General features: G+C 47.5%; 1 pseudogene; it reads left to right on the forward strand.

The window, feature by feature from the left end:
- Positions 1-116: 116 nt before the first annotated feature.
- Positions 117-18,715, forward strand: LOC146210065 (uncharacterized; annotated as a pseudogene).
- The last annotated feature ends 239 nt before the right edge of the window (positions 18,716-18,954 follow it).

Genomic DNA, 18,954 nt, shown 5'->3' on the forward strand with positions numbered 1-18,954 from the left:
CGATTTCACATCACAGACTGTTGTGTGTATGGTGCAAGAAGTGTGGAAAAAATTTGTACATTCACCATTGAACAGTGTGTAGTGGAAATACTATGCACCGTTTTGCAGAGGAAGGTATGGCCAAAGTGAGTCCTACAAAACATATGGCTGGAACTGGTTTAAAAAATGGTAGGATATGTAAAACAGGCCATGAAATTCCATCAGGAGGAGTAAAATAAAACTCCTTGAAGGAGTACAGGCACTCCTATCAGTGGAGTCTTTGAACTCCTCCTGGAAGAGTTGTAGGACGCTACTACAGTGTGTAGTTTTACTCCTTTCGGAGGAGTACCTTTACTCTATTCACAGGAGTAGCGCAGTACTCCATCAGTGGAGTCCGATTACTCTATGGCTAGAGAGAGTTCTTTTACTCTGGAAAAAGGAGTCGTATATGGGACAAGCGAAAACTCCTCCAAATGGAGTTCTAGTACTCCTTCTGTTTTTAGAGTGTACCGCCTACTTCTACAGCGCATTCAGTAATGATATCCCTGAAATTATTGTTCATTGCTTCTAGGGTAATGTTACCACCCTCGGTTAGAACTGAATATCTATTCTGCAGCGAGATCCTGAACAAATCTGCCCTCCCCCTCACCGCTAATAAGTTGGTGGCGGGTTTCTTTCTTACTAATCTGTTGCGTTCCTTCTTCAGATGTAGGCTAATTCGGGACCTCACCATCCTGTGGTCACTGCATCGCACTTCCCGATTACCTCTACATCTTGCATAATGGCGGGGGTTGAACACATTATGAAGTCAATTTCATTTTTAGTCTCACGGTTAGGACATTTCTACGTCCATTTCCGGTTCTTCCGTTTGCTGAAGAAGATATTCATGATACTTGAGTTATTACGCTCTGCAAACTCTACTAGTAACTCGCCTTTGCTACTCCTAGAACTAATGCCATAGTCACATACTGCCCGGTCTCCTGCCTGCTTTTTCCCCACCTTGGCATTGAAGTCGCCCATAAGTACTGTATACTGCCTCTTTACTTTTGAATTGCTAATTCTACATCTTCGTAGAAGCTTTGAACCGCCTGGTCATCATAACTACTTCGCCACTGCACTCCCTCACCAGAACAGGAGTTGGCAACCCTGGTGCAGTAATTGGCCACAACCTCTCATGATAAGCTCAATAAAACCCCGGCCCTCAGTCACCAGCGGCTGCGGAACAACTCACCACGGCGGCGGTCAGACCTGTGACGCAGCAGGGGGTGCTAAGAATTCCTGGCTCCGCTGGACAGGCCGCCATTAGAAACTGACCTTGGCAACGTTTAATGCTAGAACCCTAGCTAGTGAAGCTAGTTTAGCAGTGCTGTTAGAGGAACTAGAGGGTATGAAATGGGATGTCAGTGAGGTTAGGAGGCCGGATGAGGCATATACTGTACTGAAGGATGGGCATGTATTGTGTTAGCGAGGCTTACCAGAGAGGCGAGAACTAGGAGTAGATTTCCTTGTCAATAAGTATATAGCAGGTAATATAGATAAATTCTATAGTAATAATGAGAGGGTGGCAGGCATCATAATTAGGCATAATAAGTGGTATAAACTGAATGTTGTACATGCCTATGCACCAACAATGAAATTTACAGTGAGTCAAATTCAAAGTATCATACCACGAAGAGCTCTAGCAAAAGTAAGGGTTCACAAAGTTGCAAAAACTCTTTAGGTTAGCCAGTTTACTAAAAACTGGAATCTATTCATTTTTCTCACTTTGGGTATTATAGATTGCGGTCAGGGTGTTAGCACTTTCATTGAAATACCCCCTCGCGGAGCGAGCATACACGTCCGCGTGCCTGACAGCCATTCTCGTTTTCCATACACTGTGGAGGCAAAGCAACATGATTACGTCATATGCACAGCCCCTTCATTATGGACCGGCAGGACCCCTATACCATATGGTGTAATTGGCAAGCCTTTTTTTAAGTCCTCTGCAGTTTCTCCCAAAGAAATACTGCATCCCAGCATTACACGTTGATATTAAGCATGCGAAACGTGCTTATTACGAAGCAGTGTTTTCTAGGATAAGAACGGATCCAGCTAAAATCTGGACGCAGGTTAATTACCTTACCGGCAGAAACTCCTCACAGGATAAGGCAGATCAAATTGTAATCAATGGCTCCATAAGTGGCAAAGAGCTTGCAGTTGAAATCAACGAGCATTTTATTAAAGGGGCCGTACCCCAGTCGTCCATTCAACACGGTGGGGATTACTGGCCTTCTCGCCAAGTACATTCATTCGTATTGGAAGCTATTACCGAAGCAGAAATTAATGATCTTATAATACACCTAAAAAGTAAAATGTTGTGAGTGTGTATGATGATATTTTAAAGTTGAACCCGTAATGCGGGTGTCATTAATAGTCAGCTCTGTTCTAGCCCATCTCGTAAATCTCACGTTTTCTACAGGAGTCTTCCCGGACAACTAAAGGTGTCCAAAGTAATTCCAATACACAAAGAAGGTAGAACCGATGATATTGTAACGGATGAAAGGGTTTTAATACAGGTTAACGTCATATGAAGGACGGACGCACACGGCTCAGAAACCCAGATCAGTCTGCGCGCGCCTCGCTTCCACTGCTTCTTCTTCTTCTTCTCCTGTTGCTTCTCAGTGTGCCGCTACGCGGCGTAAAACTTCCCCCCGAGCAAACGATTCTCGTCCTCGAGAAAATTAGGCAGATCGAAGACGGCAGCGCTTCAGGCAAGCCACGTGAACAACTTGTGTCTTGCGGGGCCGGCGGTTATCCGTCGTGACTTTGGCGATGACGTATTTCACGTCATTCAGTTGGTGCAACACGACAAAGGGGCCATCGTACTTGCAGAGAAACTTCTCATATAATCCTCGCTTGCGAATGGGCGTCCAAAGCCAGACTTAGTTTCCAGGGGAGTAAGCTACTGCACGATGATGCAGATCGTAGTGCTCTCTCCAGCGGTTTTGAGAAGCCAGTGTGCGTAAGCGGGCTATGCGACGGGCTGCTTTGGCACGGCATAATATCTGGGTAACAGACGCATCGTCGTTGGGGGAAAATGGAAAGATGGTGTCTAGGAAAACGTGGGGAGTTCTTGCATAGAGTGAATAGAAAGAAGAATAGCCGGTAACTTCATGATTTGCAGTGTTATACGCGTACGTCACATACGGTAGCACTGCATGCCAGTTGCGATGATCAGAGGAGACGTACATGGACAGCATGGTTGTCAAGGTGCGGTTGGTGCGCCCGGTGAGACCGTTGGTCTGCGGATGATACGGTGTCGAGTGTTGGTAGTGTGAACCACAAATTGGGAGCATTTTTTTGCGACATCAGCAGTGAATTGCCGACCACGATCACTGATAATAACACGGGGTGCGCCATGGCGAAGAATAACGGAATGCAAAAGAAACGACGAAACATCAGCAGCCTTTGCGGTAGCGAGAGCAGCGTTCTCCGCGTATCTGGTAAGATAGTCAACGCAGACGATAACCCAGCGGCAGCCCTCCATAGTCTTTGGAAATGGACAGAGCAGGTCAATTCCAATCTTTTCAAAAGGTAAGGTAGGTGGCTTGACAGGTTGTAAAGGTCCGGCCAGCGTGGTGGTGCGTGCCTTATGTCGCTGACATTGTTGACATGTCGCAACGTATTGCTTGGTTGTCTTATACATTTGTGGCCACTAAAAACCGGGTTAAGTGGAGAAATATGGGAGAGGCTTTCGCCCTGCAGTGGGTATAGTCAGGCTGATGATGACGATGATGAAAAACGCTAGCGAATTCGGTGCAGGGTACTACAGAAGCCTAGATGTCCAGAGGTAATATCATCGTGCATGGCATGCAAAACTTAAGCACGGAGACTTTTTGGGACGACCAAAAGGAGGGCAGCACCGTCAACTGAGTAGTTCTTCTTGAACAAAACACCGTCTTCAATAGTAAACTGCACTGACTCTGCTCTTCCTTCTTCCTCTTGTATAAGAGGCTGTAGTGACCGGTCGTTGCGTTGTTCTCGCATAAAGGTCGTCATACTAGGAAACGTCGACGCGATTGAGGCTAAACACCCGTCGAAGCCGTCTTAATCGTTAACGGAATTCGGCAATGGGTGCTGTGACAAGCAGTCTGCATCACTGTGATGTCGTCCACTTTTGTATGCGACACCAAAGTTGTATTCTTGTAGGCGCAATGCCCTGCGCGCCAGACGACCAGATGGATCGCGGAGTCCGATGAGCCAGCATAGCGAATGGTGGTTAGTAACTATGGTAAAGTAGCGCCTATATTGGTATGGTCGGAACTTGTACACCGCGAACACAACTGCGAGGCACTCCAATTCGGTAATTGTGTAGTTCCGTTGATATTTATCAACGTGCGGCTGGCATATGCATCAACGTGCTCAGCCCCACTATGCAGCTGCACAAGCACCGCCCCAAGACCGATGCCACTGGCGTCAGTGGGAACCTCCGTCACAGCAGAAGGGTCGCTAATGTGCAGCAGTGGTGCTGAAGTTATGGAAGACTTGAGCAGATTTAAAGAGGATTCGCACTCTGGGGTCCACACAAATTGCGAATCCTTGTGCAGTAGAGAAGTAAGGGGGCGGGAAAGTTGCGCAAAACCAGCAATAAGCGACGAAAATAAAAAGAGAGGCCAAGAAAGCTCCGAGACTTTTCAGGGTTCGTGGAGTTTCGAAGTCGCGTACTGCAGCAATCTTCTGTGGATCCGGTCTGATACCATCCTCGTTGACGAGGAACCCAAGAACTAAATTTTGTCGCCCTCCAAAATGGCACTTCTTCGAATTCGAAATGAAGTCCGCTTTACCAATGCATTCAAGAACATTATGGAGCCTGTCATTGTGCTCTTGGAAGGTCTTTCCAAAAATGATAACATCATCAATGTAACACATGCATATTTCCCATTTGAGGCCACGAAGGATAGTGTCCATAAATCGCTCGAACGTCGCGGGAGCGTTGCATAATACAAAGGGCATTACAATAAATTCGTTTAAACTATCTGGGGTTACAAAAGCGGTCTTCTCACGGTCGGATGGATGTAGAGGAATTTGCCAATAGCCAGATCGCAAATCAACAGAGGATAAAATGACGCCGAATGCAGACAGTCGACAGCGTCATCATTGCGAAGTAACGGGTATACGTCTTTCTTTGTTACCGCATTTAAACGACGGTAGTCTACACAAAATCGCCAAGAATTGTCTTTTTTCGCACTAGGATCACAGGGGCGGCCCACGGACTGGAAGATTCTCGTATGATTCCTTTCTGCAGCATTTCGTCCACCTGTTCTTGAATTATCTTGCGCTCCTCCGGGGAGACTCTGTAAGGTTTTTGGTGAATAGGGGGTGCGTTTCCTGTGTTAATTATGTGCTGCAGCCGAGAGGCTGGGAAATGCCTACTCGATCCATTTGAGGCAAAGTCGAACACTTGGGCATGAGTTGCCAAAATGTCTTGCAGAATACGACGTTCACTAGATGGGAGCGATTTGTTGACCATGCCCTCAAACTCAGCACAATATTCAGACTTGTCTTTTCGCGGCTCCTGTGCAATCGGAAATAATTCCAATGGTATGAGTCACATAATTCTCAAATCTCGCAAGTGTCAAGCCAGAAGGAATACAAACAGGCTCTTCTGACACGTTCACAGCCCAGAGGTATGCGCGACCCTCCTCCGCCTCCACGACCGGAGCGTGGCACCAAAATATTTTTTTTTCGCTCCATTCGAGACATCTGACTCGACGACTATTGAATGTTTACCCATGAAGGATTCAGATGACTTCACAGGGGGAAACGTCGCCGTCATCGCAGGCAGCAGCACATCTTCATTCAGGGCGAGAACTCCTTGATGACTCTGAGTCATGTTATCGACTAATGCGGGGATAATGTTCGGTTGCAAACAAATTTCACCGGCACTAAAGTCTAAAGTCCACCACACTCGCGCAAAACGTCAAAACCCAAGATAACGTCATGCGTGGCATGTCTCAATACAACGAATTCTGTCCTATAGCACTCGTCACCAATTACAACTGAAACAGTGCACAGGCCAACCGGGACTAAAGTTTCACCCCCAACTCCACAAAACGTAGTGCTTTTGTCCTACACAAACAAAACTTTCTGTCGAAAGCGGTTCTTAAATGAAAGGCTCACAACTGACACAGCGGCACCAGTGTCAACCAAAGCATCCGTTTTAACATTGTCTACACACACTGACACTTTGTTCTTCAGCATGACGATAGGCAGAGGTATGCGTGAAATCGACCGTCCGACGACCTTACCCCCATCGGTCGCACCACCTAGTTTCCCAGTGGTGGAGAAACATAGCGGCGACGTGGGGATGGCGAACGGGGTTGTCGCTGCGGTGGGGGAGTGATGCTGCGATCGGACACAGGGGAGTCATTCCGTGAGTGGCGTTGAGGGGAAGACGGCCGATAGAAGGTGGCGGGTGGTTGCTGCTCCCACTGGGCACCATTCGTGAAGCGCGGTGCTCGTTGGACAGGGGGTCCGGTAATTTGACGACGCGGGCAAAAGCGGAAGATATGTCCGCTGCTCCCACAGCCGTAACATACAGGTTGCTGGCGGCTCTGGTAGTTCACTTCAGGATCCCTTGGAGGCCGAGATGGGGCGACAGAAGCGCGACTAGGAGCGCCACGAGGCACTTCATCCGGATGGGCTGGACGCTGCTGGAAATAAGGGTGCGATGTTCGTTGCAGGGTCCGCTCCACGCCGTTGTTGTCAGCTGGTTCGCAGTCATTTTGTGAAGCCCATGGCGTGCGCTGTTCCCATGATGATAACGACCTGGATGTCGGGTGGTAAGGTACATCGAAATTTTTACGTAGCCGCCGTATATCCAGCTCCTCGAGTATAATCCTCCTGACCATAGAAGCGATGTCTTCAGCCTCCGGAATGTTGATGCCGGCAACAGTTGTCACATTTGAAAGACGGCCAAATTTGGGCGCTATGCGACGTGCCTTTAACGCCTCAAATGCCCGACACTGCTTGATGATATCTGCTACTGTGTCCCGCGAAATAAGGAAGTTGTACACATCCTCAGCAATCCCCTTGAGAAGGTGCCCTACCTTGTCTTCTGACATCTGCCAGTTTACAATGCGACAAAGTTTCAATATTTCGTCGATGTAATGCATGCTTGTTTCACCGGGCAGCTGGGCTCTCTGGGAACGCTGATGCTCTGCGCGTTGCTTCTTCGCAAGGGTATCCCCAAAGGACTTCGTAATTTCTTCAACGAATCTGTCCCAGGCCGTCTGGATTTCTTCGTGGTTATGAAACCACGTCGGAGCCGTGCCAGCGAGGAAGAAAACAACATTGCACAGACGTGCGATCGAGTTCCAGAGGTTTTACTTGCTGCACCTTTCATAATATCGGAGCCATTTCTCAACGTCATCTTCGGGCTCACCGTGGAACGTACGCGGCTCTCGCTGATGGGGAAAGGTCGTCGTCTCTTCAGGTCGCTGTTCATGAGTCTGCGTCGTGCGGGTGGTAGCCATTGAAAGGTGCTGTTGAGGAGATAAAGGTGGCAAACCTGCCACACGACGGCTGCGACGAGGTACTGGCTAATACAGAGCCGTTTTACCCAGCGCCTAGCACCAAATGTAACGGATGAAATGGTTTTAATACAGGTGAACGTCGAAGGACGGACGCACGCGGCTCACAAACCCAGATCAGTCTACGCGCGCCTCGCTTCCCCTGCTTATTCTTCTTCTCCTGTTGCTTTTCAGTGTGCCGCTACGCGGCGTAACAATATTATGAATAACCAGCTAATCTCAGTGCTACCGGTGTTTTCTAAGGTTTACGAGCTATCAATAAAAAACCGGCTGTCAAAATACCTAAGTATCATGTAATATCACCCTCACAATGCGGTTTCCAGAAAAATACGACAACTCAGGGCGCTCTTCTTACCGTGAAGCAGCAATTAGAAATCTTGAAGATCAGCTCTTCACCTTGGGGTATTTCTTGACCTGCGTAAAGCCTTCGATTCTGTTGGCCATGAATTATTAGCTATAACATTAGATTGCTATGGAATCCAAGGCGTTAAATTGGATATTATCAAAAGTTACTTATCGTTTCGGCGTCCGTTTGTTCAGATACATTGTATTACTTCAAAGCAACTTGATATTAAACTAGGTGTCCCGCAAAGGTCGATAAAGACCCGTTATTTTTCCTCTTGTATGTGAATTACATCACGGGATTGAAAACAACACCCACAGTAACTAGTCTATTTTTTACACGTAGGACACTGCACGACATCGAACAATCATCAAATTGTTATTTGGGCGAACTATCCGCGTGGTTGCAGCAAAACAAACTTCAACTCAATGCAATAAAAACAAAGTACATGGTATTTAAGCCAATCAATAAACACGGAAAAAAAAGATCCATCTAGAATACAGAGGACAAAACTTACAGCAAGTGAGTGTGCAGAACTTTCTTGGGGTATGGTTTAGTGAAGACTTGTCTTGAAACCCTCATGTCAATCACCTGCTCTCTGAACTCGCAAAGTCTGTCGGATGTCTCAGAAAAATAGCCTCCCTTCTACCTCTCTGGTTAAAACAATCACTCTATTACTCCCTGTTCTATTCCAAACTTTTGTATGGTATTCTAGTCTGGGGAATGACGACAAATGGGAAGTATGATAGGCTACAAATGCTGCAAAAGCGTGTCCTCCGAATCTTTGTAAACCAACCAGATTGCTACCAACGCAACCACTTTTTCCTGCCTTTGATGTTTTACCAGCAAATAAAGTCTATTTATGGGTACTGGCACAGCAAATCTATAAAAAGAAACTCCACACTATTTACATGCCTGTCTTGGTGCCATATGATATTCGTAACACCAAACGGAGAACCAAAATGTTACAACAAATTATGGAAAGCAAGATTTTGAATATCAGGTAATAGACCTGCTAAATTGCTATGTTTTTATTTTGGATTTACGTTTGCCGACAAAGGCGGTCAGACGGCCACTCCGGAAAATTTTGTTTTCTGTTGATAACGTAGAGTAACGTTGATAAATATATGTTTTCTTTTCATTATGTCAATATGAACTTTTTCTATGTTTGTGAGACATGAGCTATTGTTCAATGTTCATAGTGGTTCATGGTTCTCAGTTCATAGTGGTTGAAAGAACAGAGCCATGCTGTATGAATGTATGCGTGTATTTTTTTTTTTGCGGCTTCTATGTTCATATTTATGTATTGTACAAGCTGTCTGATGTACTGCTGTAGATTGCGTAGTTTGTTACGGGGCCACAGACCTCGTTAAGCAATCATGCATTTTGACTCTGCAACCCACAGGAAGCAGTGTTAAAAAAAAAAAGACTGACTGACTGTTTGACAGTCAAGAAAAATGTGGTCTATGGTTTCTGGCTTATGGCAAATCAAGCAGTCCACCGACCACGGGACAGACACCTTTCTCCCTCAACCACTGTTTAACAGATAATGTACCACCGTGAATAGTAAAAAAAAAAACATTTTGCTGAAGACCGTACTGGCATCTCTTTGACTCTTTTTAGGACATCCTTACCTTCCCCTCCACAATGTAATGATCGATACAAGGACTCTGGCATCATTACATCAGCCAGGTTATCATTCAGTTGCCTTTGGATTACAGCGCTTAGGTATTTCATTGAGAATCGCACTTTTTAAATGTTGAAGGAAGCCACAACCTCCCGAAAAAAAAAAATAAACACTCAGTCTTCAATGTCTAAATTTGCTAGACGACACCAAAAATTCGGGAAAGTCCAGGCTCAGGCTAACTTTAAAAACCGTATACAGAAATGAGTCGGTTTGGTTCCGTAAGAACATAAACCTGGATACTAATTGTCGTAAAAATAAATGGGCCAAACTAAGTCTTTCACGTTTTACCGAGGGAAACAAATTTGTACAATTTGTTCTCTCCCAAACCGATCCCCAGCAAACTGTGAGACCCTAGAAAACCCCTCAACCCGCGCGAACCCCAGCGAACCCAAGAAAACCGCCAGCAAAGTGCGAAATTTCTGGACGCCAACCTTTGACATGCATAGTGTTTGCCACACATACCACACTTTCGCAACAATGAACAAATATTATACAGTTTGTGGGGCCCCACAGCCCCTTTTAGTGTTTCAAACCGCGCGCGCTTTTTTCTGTTTGTGTTGGTGTCCGCCCGGGCAGCGCGAGTACGCATGAGCGAGCTGCCTGAAGCGGGGGCGGCATGTTATCGGCGTGAGACCGAGGGTAGATAAGCGCGTCTGAAGCATGGCTCGGGGCTTTTTCGCGGGGCGGCCGGCCAGCGAAAGGTGGCTAGGCAGCGTCCCAGGCCGCCGGGATGTACACGGAGCGGAGTCCTGCCAGACGAAGACGAAAGCGGTGCCTGCAAGAATGCCTTAGTAGTATTAGCGTGAGTGCTGCCACGCGAGAAGCAATGCTTTTGTACCGTCGTCAACGCTTTGGCCCTATTACTCGCCCTATCCTCGCCGCAGTGTGTTTTGTGTTGCCGCGGTGAAGCCCTGATCCATGTTCCGTTTTATTCTGCACAGTCCATTGTCGCGCACTTCAACGGCATGTTTTCAGCGCAGTTTTGACCAATGCTGTTTCTTTTCCATTTTATACTTTTCTGTTGATCCGGAATAAACCGGTGTTTTTAAGAAAGACCTGGTTTTTCACTCGTCGGGCGAGACCATCGCTCGCGAACCCGTATTCTAGAAGGCGGAGCCTTCAGGTTGGATGCGCAAACATTGATAAATCAAGGCCACTCCACCTTGTTTTCGACTGGACACGTTCACGTTCAGCATTCTAGTAATCTTTCGTATCCTTGTAGTGTTCCAGCGGCACTCAAAGGTACCTCGCAGGTATGACAGGCCAAGAAACACTTTCGAAAAGGGAAGGTGCGCTGCACCAAACCCCATTCCACAACATTTGTCCCGGTTGACTTCGCTGGCCGTTTGACAACAAAATCTAATAGCATCTTTGATTGTGTTGTGACTGTGCATGGTCCGCGCTTGCGCGCACTATTGTGCGCTTGTGGGCATGGTATTGATATGTGCTGTTGGTGCAAGGGCTCTAATTGAGCCTGTTCCCATGAATCGTTTTGTGTGAGTATGCTTTGCTTTGTTGTGACCCTGCAACTTCCAAGTTGGCCCTGTCAAGGGACGTCAAGAAAAATACAAAGAAACGTCGCCCTGTGAGAAATAGCCGGAAGTGCTTTTTGTTCAACTGTTCACCCTTCCCGTCGAGAGGCGCTATTGTCAAGTGAGGAATGCCTATTGTCTAAAGGAGACGATCGGAGTGACACACCCGCTGACGTACAGGAGAAGAAAGGAACATGATGACTACGGCCATTAGAAGATTTCCCGTGAATGCAGGAAAGAGTTGCAATTGCCGGAAAGGGACAATGCTGGGAGCCGTATTCGTGGCGCGCACGTACACTTGGGTTTCTGAGAAGGAAATCCACTTGACGGAACCAACATAGCGAATCTGTGCAGAAGAATCGAAATTTACCTCCTCGCCATTTCCAAGCTCTACCCGCCAACAAGTGACCATGCCCGACGAAACAATATTGGACCGGTCAGTGCCTCAGACCATCAGTGCAGTGATGTGATCGATTGGTTGCCGATATCTAAGGGGTGTGCCCTGGAACTGATTGGTTAGCATCTTCAGAGAGGGGCTGGACATAGGGGGTTTTAAGGACGTTGCAGAGCACGAAATGACGCTCTGAGCCCTGTGTAAACGGCTCATCCAGACGCTTATCGCTATGAACTCTTAACGTTTGCCATTTTGCTGATATACCATTTTTTCATGTAAATAAGTTTTCTCAAAGTGCCATTAAACCTGCTTGTATATATTGTACCAACATCGAAGATTGAATCCTTCATCAACCCGGAGTCTGCACGCTACCAAGTGAAGGCCGGGTCGACTTAGTCCCAGCGTCATGACAACTGGTGACCAGCGTTGGGATCTGAATCGACAAGCCACAGCATCTGGTGATCGGAGATGGCATCTGAAGCTAGAAGCCACAACATCTGGTGATCGGAGGTGACATCTCAAGCAACAAGCAGGGGCAACAATCGGCCAACAAGAGAGCAGCTCGGAACATCGATCGTATGTGTGGGTGAGTGCCTGGCTTTTCTTCTGATGTGGACCAGGTTCTAGAACAGGGTTAGATTTTAGAACTGGTAAAGAGTGTTGAAACGCCTTTAGGTTTGGTAGTTTGCACAGTTGTTTTGGAAGTAGCCGACACTCGGAGCAATCATGGGCCTACAAAAGCTGCAGAAACCGGAACTGTTGCTATTGTGTGAAGAATTGGGAATTGATACAAGTGGTTTTGGCACGAAAACCCTTGATTTTAAAAGCAATCACTGATTTGGGAACCGATGATGAGGAGCTCAGTGAAGCATGGAACCTCATCGGACAAAAAAAAGAGGAGCATCTCAGACAGCAGAAAGAGCGGGAAAAAGAGAAAAAGAGGCGTGAGCGTGAAATTGAGAGAGAAGCAAAAAGGCTGGAGCAAGAAATTGAGCTCCGGAAATTAGAAGTCGAGTTGAGCAAGAGGTCGGGCAATGGTCCCCAGCTAGCGATACCTCTTCTCAACAAGGAGGCAGATTTCAAGATGTCAAAGTACATGCAGCCATATGTGATATCAGAGGATATCGGTCTGTATCTAGCTAACTTTGAGCGAACCTGCGAAAAACGGTCCTTCTAGCGAGACACGTGGTCTCAGAGATTATTGACGGTTCTGCCCTGCGAAGCAGCGGAGGTTGTCGAGCGGGTAAGCAAGGAGGACGAAGTCAAGGCTTACCTTTTGAGAAAGTATAGGCTTAGCGCCGAGGCGTTCAGACAACGTTTTCGGAACGCTACTAAGTCCAGGGACGAGAGTTACCCTGAATTCCTGTACAATTTAAGAGTCAATTTGCGCGAGTGGCTAAAGAGCACTGATTCCTAAAGTGATAGGGACGCTGTAGTCGAGCGAATTCTTTTGGAGCATGTTTATAACTGCCTCCCAGAAAAAAGAAAGAAATTGGTTACAGGACCGAGGCGACATTTAGTCGGCAACTGAAGCTGCCGATCTCATTCAGGAGTACACTTCGCGCCGACAATTCAGCAACCCAGCAGTGGATAGGCCCCGCATTCCCAAGTTGAGTGTGAATAACCGTCAGGAAAGGCACTTTGCTAGAGTTGCAAACGAAGAAAGGAAGGCTTCTTCAGGCAAACTCCCTAGAAAGTACGGCAGTGAGAAAAGTGGGGAAGTGACCAACGCGCAGAACACAAAGAACAAGCTTGAGGCTAGGAAGCCGCTCAGATGCTTTAAGTGTAATGAGCAGGATCCCATTGCCGTCAACTGCCGGAAAGAAAAGATTGCTTTCTCGTATGTCAGTGACTGCGATGAAAACATGATGCTTTTGGAACCCTACATGCATGACCTAGTAGTCAACAGGAAGCCTTGCAAGGTACTGCGCGATTCGGCCGCAACGATGGATGTTGTCCATCCGGCGTATGTGTCGCCTTCCGACTATACAGGATGGTGTGCATGGATCCGCCAGGTAGGGGAGGAACAGAGTGTGTGCTTGCCAATCGCGAACGTGGTCATCGAGGGCCCTTTCGGCGAGTTAACAACCGAGGCTGCCGTTTCAGGAAAGCTTCCTAAGTGCTATCCGTATTTGTTTTCCAACAAATCGGACATGCTGCTGCGAAAGAGGGGCATCCTTTTCGGAGACAGAGTTGTGCAAGCCTTAACAAGTTAAAAGACGCGAGAACTAGCTAGACTGCTCATTCCAGAAAATTCCATAGCCGAGGAAACGGCAGTCAAAACAGTGGTCGATGCGGAAGATAGCGGGTCAGAAAACGTTGAGAGCGAGGCATCTCAGATAAGTCAACTTGAAAGTAAGCTTGATGAGACGCGGAATGAGGGCGTTCTTGAATGTAACCTCTTGCCGCCAGTGTCTAGTAATCTCACGAGACTTCTAAGCGGAACCCGATAGGACTTAGCTATGGAGCAAGCCAATGATACCAAGATACAGGAGATAAGGGAGCGCCACCGCGCCACTAAGACCGCAAAGAATACTTCTTTCGAGATGAGAAAGGGAGTGCTGTATCGCTTATTCAAGGATAAGCGCGGAGTAGAGCGGGACCAATTAGTCGTTCCCCAAAAGTACCGTGAAGACTTACTGCGACTTTCCCATGGCAGCTCGTGGTCATGTCACCTTGGAATAAGGAAAACAAAGCAGAGGCTGTTGCAAGAATACTATTGGCCTGGATGTTTTAAGGACACGGAAAATTTTGTACAGTCATGCGACACGTGCCAGCGGGTTGGAAAGGCGCAAGATAAGTGGAAAGCTCCGATGGTGTTAGTACCAATCATTACCGAGCCGTTTCACCGGTTTATAATAGATGTAGTTGGGCCACTTCCTGTGACAGAGTCAGGTTACCGTTATATCCTCACTATGTTATGCCCAGCAACAAAGTTTCCAGAGGCTGCTCCGCTGTGCGAGGTGACGTCCGAGAGTGTAGTGGATTCGCTGCTGTCAGTGTTTGCACGAGTTGGATTCCTTTCCGTGGTCCAAAGTGATCAGGGTAGCGTTTTCACAAGTGTCCTCACCACCTCATTTCTCGAGCGATGCGGCATTAAGGTAGTGCATAGCTCGATCCACCATCCGCAGAGCAACAGCGTAGAAAGATGCATTCTATTCTCAAACGCGTCCTGAGGGGGCTGTGCTATGAAAACAAGCGTGAATGGGATACCTGCCTGCCTGCAGCGCTTTTCGCTTTGCGGTCAGTGGCGCACGAATCCACTGAATTTAGCCCAGCCGAGTTGGTGTACGGAAGGTCACTGCGCTCACCTTTGCGAATGGTGCGCGAAGCCTGGGAGGGGCGCGGAGAAGACCCAACAGTAGTAGAATTCATTCTGAACCTCCTGAATCGCTTACATAACACTAAGGAACTCGTTGAGGCCAGCATGAAGTCGGCCCAGGCTCGTTCCAAAGTGTACATTGATAAGTCAGCCCTTCAAAGGACGTTTCGTATCGGCGACCAGGTGATGTTGCGGAGAGGTTCAAGGCAGAATAAGCTCGAAGTACAGTGGGAAGGACCTGCTGAAGTCGTTGCAAAGCTTTCTAACATTAACTACGCAGTGAAAATCCCCGGTAGGCGTAAAGAAGTGCACATTTATCATTGCAATCTTATGAAGCCTTATGTGCAGAGAGAAGTCGTGGTAAATCTAACGTTAAACCTTCCCGAGGAGATGGGTGAAAACTTCATTTGCCTCAGCGGAGAAGAAAGCAACGCTCAGGAGCTTCTCAAAAACAGGGAGCAGAGAAGAGAACTAAAGAAATCTCAGCTGTCCGATCTGGGCGAGCTAATAACAGAGCTTGAGGCCTGCTTCGTGGACAGCCCAGGCAGGACTGATTTGACTGAGCACGATATTGAGATGACTTCAGACGTGCCAGTGCGATCAAGGTGCTACCGATTTTCTCCAAAGCAAAGAGAAATTCTGGATGGGGAAGTAACTCGCATGCTAGAATTGGGAGTAATAAAACCCTCGGAAAGCGATTATGCTTCGCCTATGATCTTGGTAGAAGCTCCAGGTAAAGACCCTAGGCCTGTGGTAGACTACCGAAAGCTAAATTCTCTCACCAGGGATCAAGTGTATCCTATTCCGAATATCGAGGAGAGAGTACAACCGGTCAGTAGAGCGGCTTATGTGACTACGCTGGACCTTACTCGAGGATACTGGTAAGTACCGCTCACTGCACGCGCCAGCAGATACGCGGCTTTCGTCACTCCGACGGGCAGCTATACCAGCCAACAATGATGAGTTTCGGGCTCAAAAATGCTCCATTTTGTTTTTCCCGACTCATGGATAGGGTTCTAAAGGGGTGTGAAACATTCGCGGTGCCCTATTTAGATGACATTGCGGTTTTGCCGACTCATGGGCGGACCATATATATGGTACATCTAATAACTGTACTGAGCCTTTTGCGTCAAGCTGGGCTAACCGTAAAGGCCGAGAAATGTTGCTTGGCAAGGGCGACCGTGAACTACTTGGGTCACAATGTAGGTCAAGGTTTCAGGAAACCCAGCGAGAATAAGATTTCTGCGGTAGCAGACAACCCGCGGCCGAGCACGAAGACGGAAATTCGGGCATTCTTGGGGCTGACGGGATACTAGAATCACTCATCACTAACTATTCAGCTTTGGCTAGCCCTTTGACCGACGCTCTCTGCAAGACAGAACCGACAAATGTAGTCTGGGACGAACAAAAGGAAGCCTCCTTCTTAAACCTGAAGGCTGTGCTGATTAGCCGTAAGGTATTGCGAGCTCCAGACTGCGACCGAGAATTCACTGTCCAGTGTGATGCAAGTGATCGAGGGCTACAATGGCCCATACAATGCGCTTGCATTGTATGGGCCATTCAAAAATTGCAGTGCTATCTTGGAGGGGCCAAATTCACCGTAGAGACGGACCATTGTCCCCTGGCTTGGCTGCAAACTGCGACATCGAAGAACAGTCGCCTTCTGAGGTGGAGCTTCATTTTACAGCAGTACAATTTTGAAATAAGATACAAAAAGGGGAAGTTAAATGGGAATGCGGACGCGCTTAGCCGCTGTTTCTAAGCGGTCCGAGGGGCTCCTCACTATGTATCCAAATTAATACTCAGGTTCTTTTTTTTTCGTGCGCTTGTATATATGTGACTATGTAAAGCAGCACGTTTGGTTTTCTAGACATACGTGGGTCCTGAGCGTCTTGAGTATGGGCTTTTCTCGGACAACGATGGCAGTTTTCTTTTGACCTGGTCTCATCAGACGGGAGCCAGTGCTTGCATAGACATGTGGTTGAGTTTCAGAGACAGCTCCAGCAATTTGGCCTACGACAATCAAGACAACGCGACAAGCGACAGCGAGATTCAAGCCTTCATGTGCAGGCCATTAAGTCGTCTCTTCATGCAGCAGCTGCGACTGCTGCCCTCCGTGACTCTTCTGGCGGGGGAGGGGAGGATGTTGTGACCGTGCATGGTCCGCGCTTGCGCGCACTATTGTGCGCCTGTGGGCATGGTATTGATATGTGCAAGGGCTCTAAATGAGCCTGTTCCCATGAATCTTTTTGTGTGAGCATGCTTTGCTTTCTCGTGACCCTGCAACTAACTGCCAAGTTGGCCCTGTCAAGGGAACGTCAAGAAAAATACAAAGAACGTCGCCCTGTGAGAAATAGCCGGAAGTGCTTTTTGTTCAACTGGTCACCCTTCCCGTCGAGAGGCGCTATTGTCAAGTGAGGAATGCCTATTGTCTAAAGAATAATCCGTCCGCAGTCTAATCCGTTTGTCTTCTTGGTGCAGCTAATCGGAGTCTTGGTGCTGATACCGCCACGGACTGACGCGCCTGTCACGCCAGCTACGATCGTCGACGCAAAGAAACCGGATCATCGCGCATGCTGCTTGCCGGCTGCAGTGCTTCATGACGATGTGATACAGCATGGCTGCCCTGGAAAATCAACATCAGAAGCCCGGGCGATCTTCAGCGACACACTGGCGGCGCTGCAAGCTTCGTGGGCGAATATAAAGGCCGGACATCACGACCCGCGAGCCATAGGGCACGGCAGCTCTGCAACTATGCAGTCTAATCCGTTTGTCTTCTTGGTGCAGGTGAGCAAACATTATGGAAAATGTATCCGCTCGAATAACCCTTGTTTGATTGTGCTGCCGTGCCCTCGGCTTGCGTGTCCATTGCTTTATGATTTATCTGTCCATCTTGTACAACTGCTACTGCTTGCTGGAGACGTGGAAACTAACCCTGGTCCCGACATATCACAACTTTCTAGACAGTTGCAGCAAATTGCAGACGACCTGAAGGTTATTAAAGAGGAGCGGCTCACTTCAATAGACACCAAACTAGAAAGGCTAACGTCTCTTGATGATAAGGTTTCCACCTGCTTAAACCAAGTCGCTACGTTGCAGGAAACAGTGGCATTCCTTGAAAAGAAAATCGACCACCTGGAAAACTACTCGAGAAGAAATAACTTAATCGTGTATGGGGTCCCTGAGGACCCCGAGGAAAGTAACAGCTCACTTGAAAATTTAGTTACCGGCGAAATCTTCAGGGACACACTAAAGGTTGAACAGGTAGCCATAGAAAGAATACACCGGCTGGGCAAACCAGAAGCGACAAAATGCAGGCCTGTAATTCTAAAGCTGCGGGATTTTCGAGACAAATCTGCAATATTAAGAACCTGTACAAAATTAAAAAACACTGATTACTCGATTGGTGAAGATTTTTCAGCAAGAGTGCGTGAAATTAGAAAAAAAGCTCTGGAAAACTGGTAAGGAAATGAAAGATTCAGGGCAGAAAGCTTCCCTGGTTTTCGATAAGTTACGAATCAACAATGATCTGTACCGATGGGATGACGAGACACAAAGTATTGTTTTGCTTCGATCTTACACGCAGACGGCTAACCATAAAAACCAGAAAGACAGTGTCGCTTCAACTGAAACAGATTCCCGGACTGCTAACCAAAAAAACGACAGAGCCGAAACACGGTCGCTACGTTCCCGCCACCCGCCTCAGCCTCCGAAATAACATTTGCTAACATGAACGTTCGCAGCATAGTGAATAAAACAACTTACCTTGAATCATTCCTCCTCTGCATCAGCCCTGATTTTGTTGCCATCACAGAAACATGGTTAACAAACAATATAAAAGATTTCGAAGCAACTCTCCCCAACTATGCAATTGTGAGAAAGGATAGGCTGACACGTGGTGGGGGCGTTGCTATCCTAATAAAAAAGGAAATCCCATTCGAGGTTATGCCTGACGTCGAAGATGTCGAAGCAATATTTTGCAAACTCCTGTATTCACCGCGACCAGTCTTTATCGGCTGCGTGTATCGCAGCCCGTCTTCAAACACCGATGTTCTGCATTCCTTGCACGCTTACATGCTTAGGCACTTGCTTGGATCGAGGTTAATCTTATTGGGCGATTTCAATT

The sequence above is a fragment of the Amblyomma maculatum genome, chromosome 1 (assembly GCF_055883805.1).
Source record: "Amblyomma maculatum isolate TAMU_Amacu chromosome 1, ASM5588380v1, whole genome shotgun sequence".
Classification (NCBI taxonomy): Eukaryota; Metazoa; Arthropoda; class Arachnida; order Ixodida; family Ixodidae; genus Amblyomma; species Amblyomma maculatum.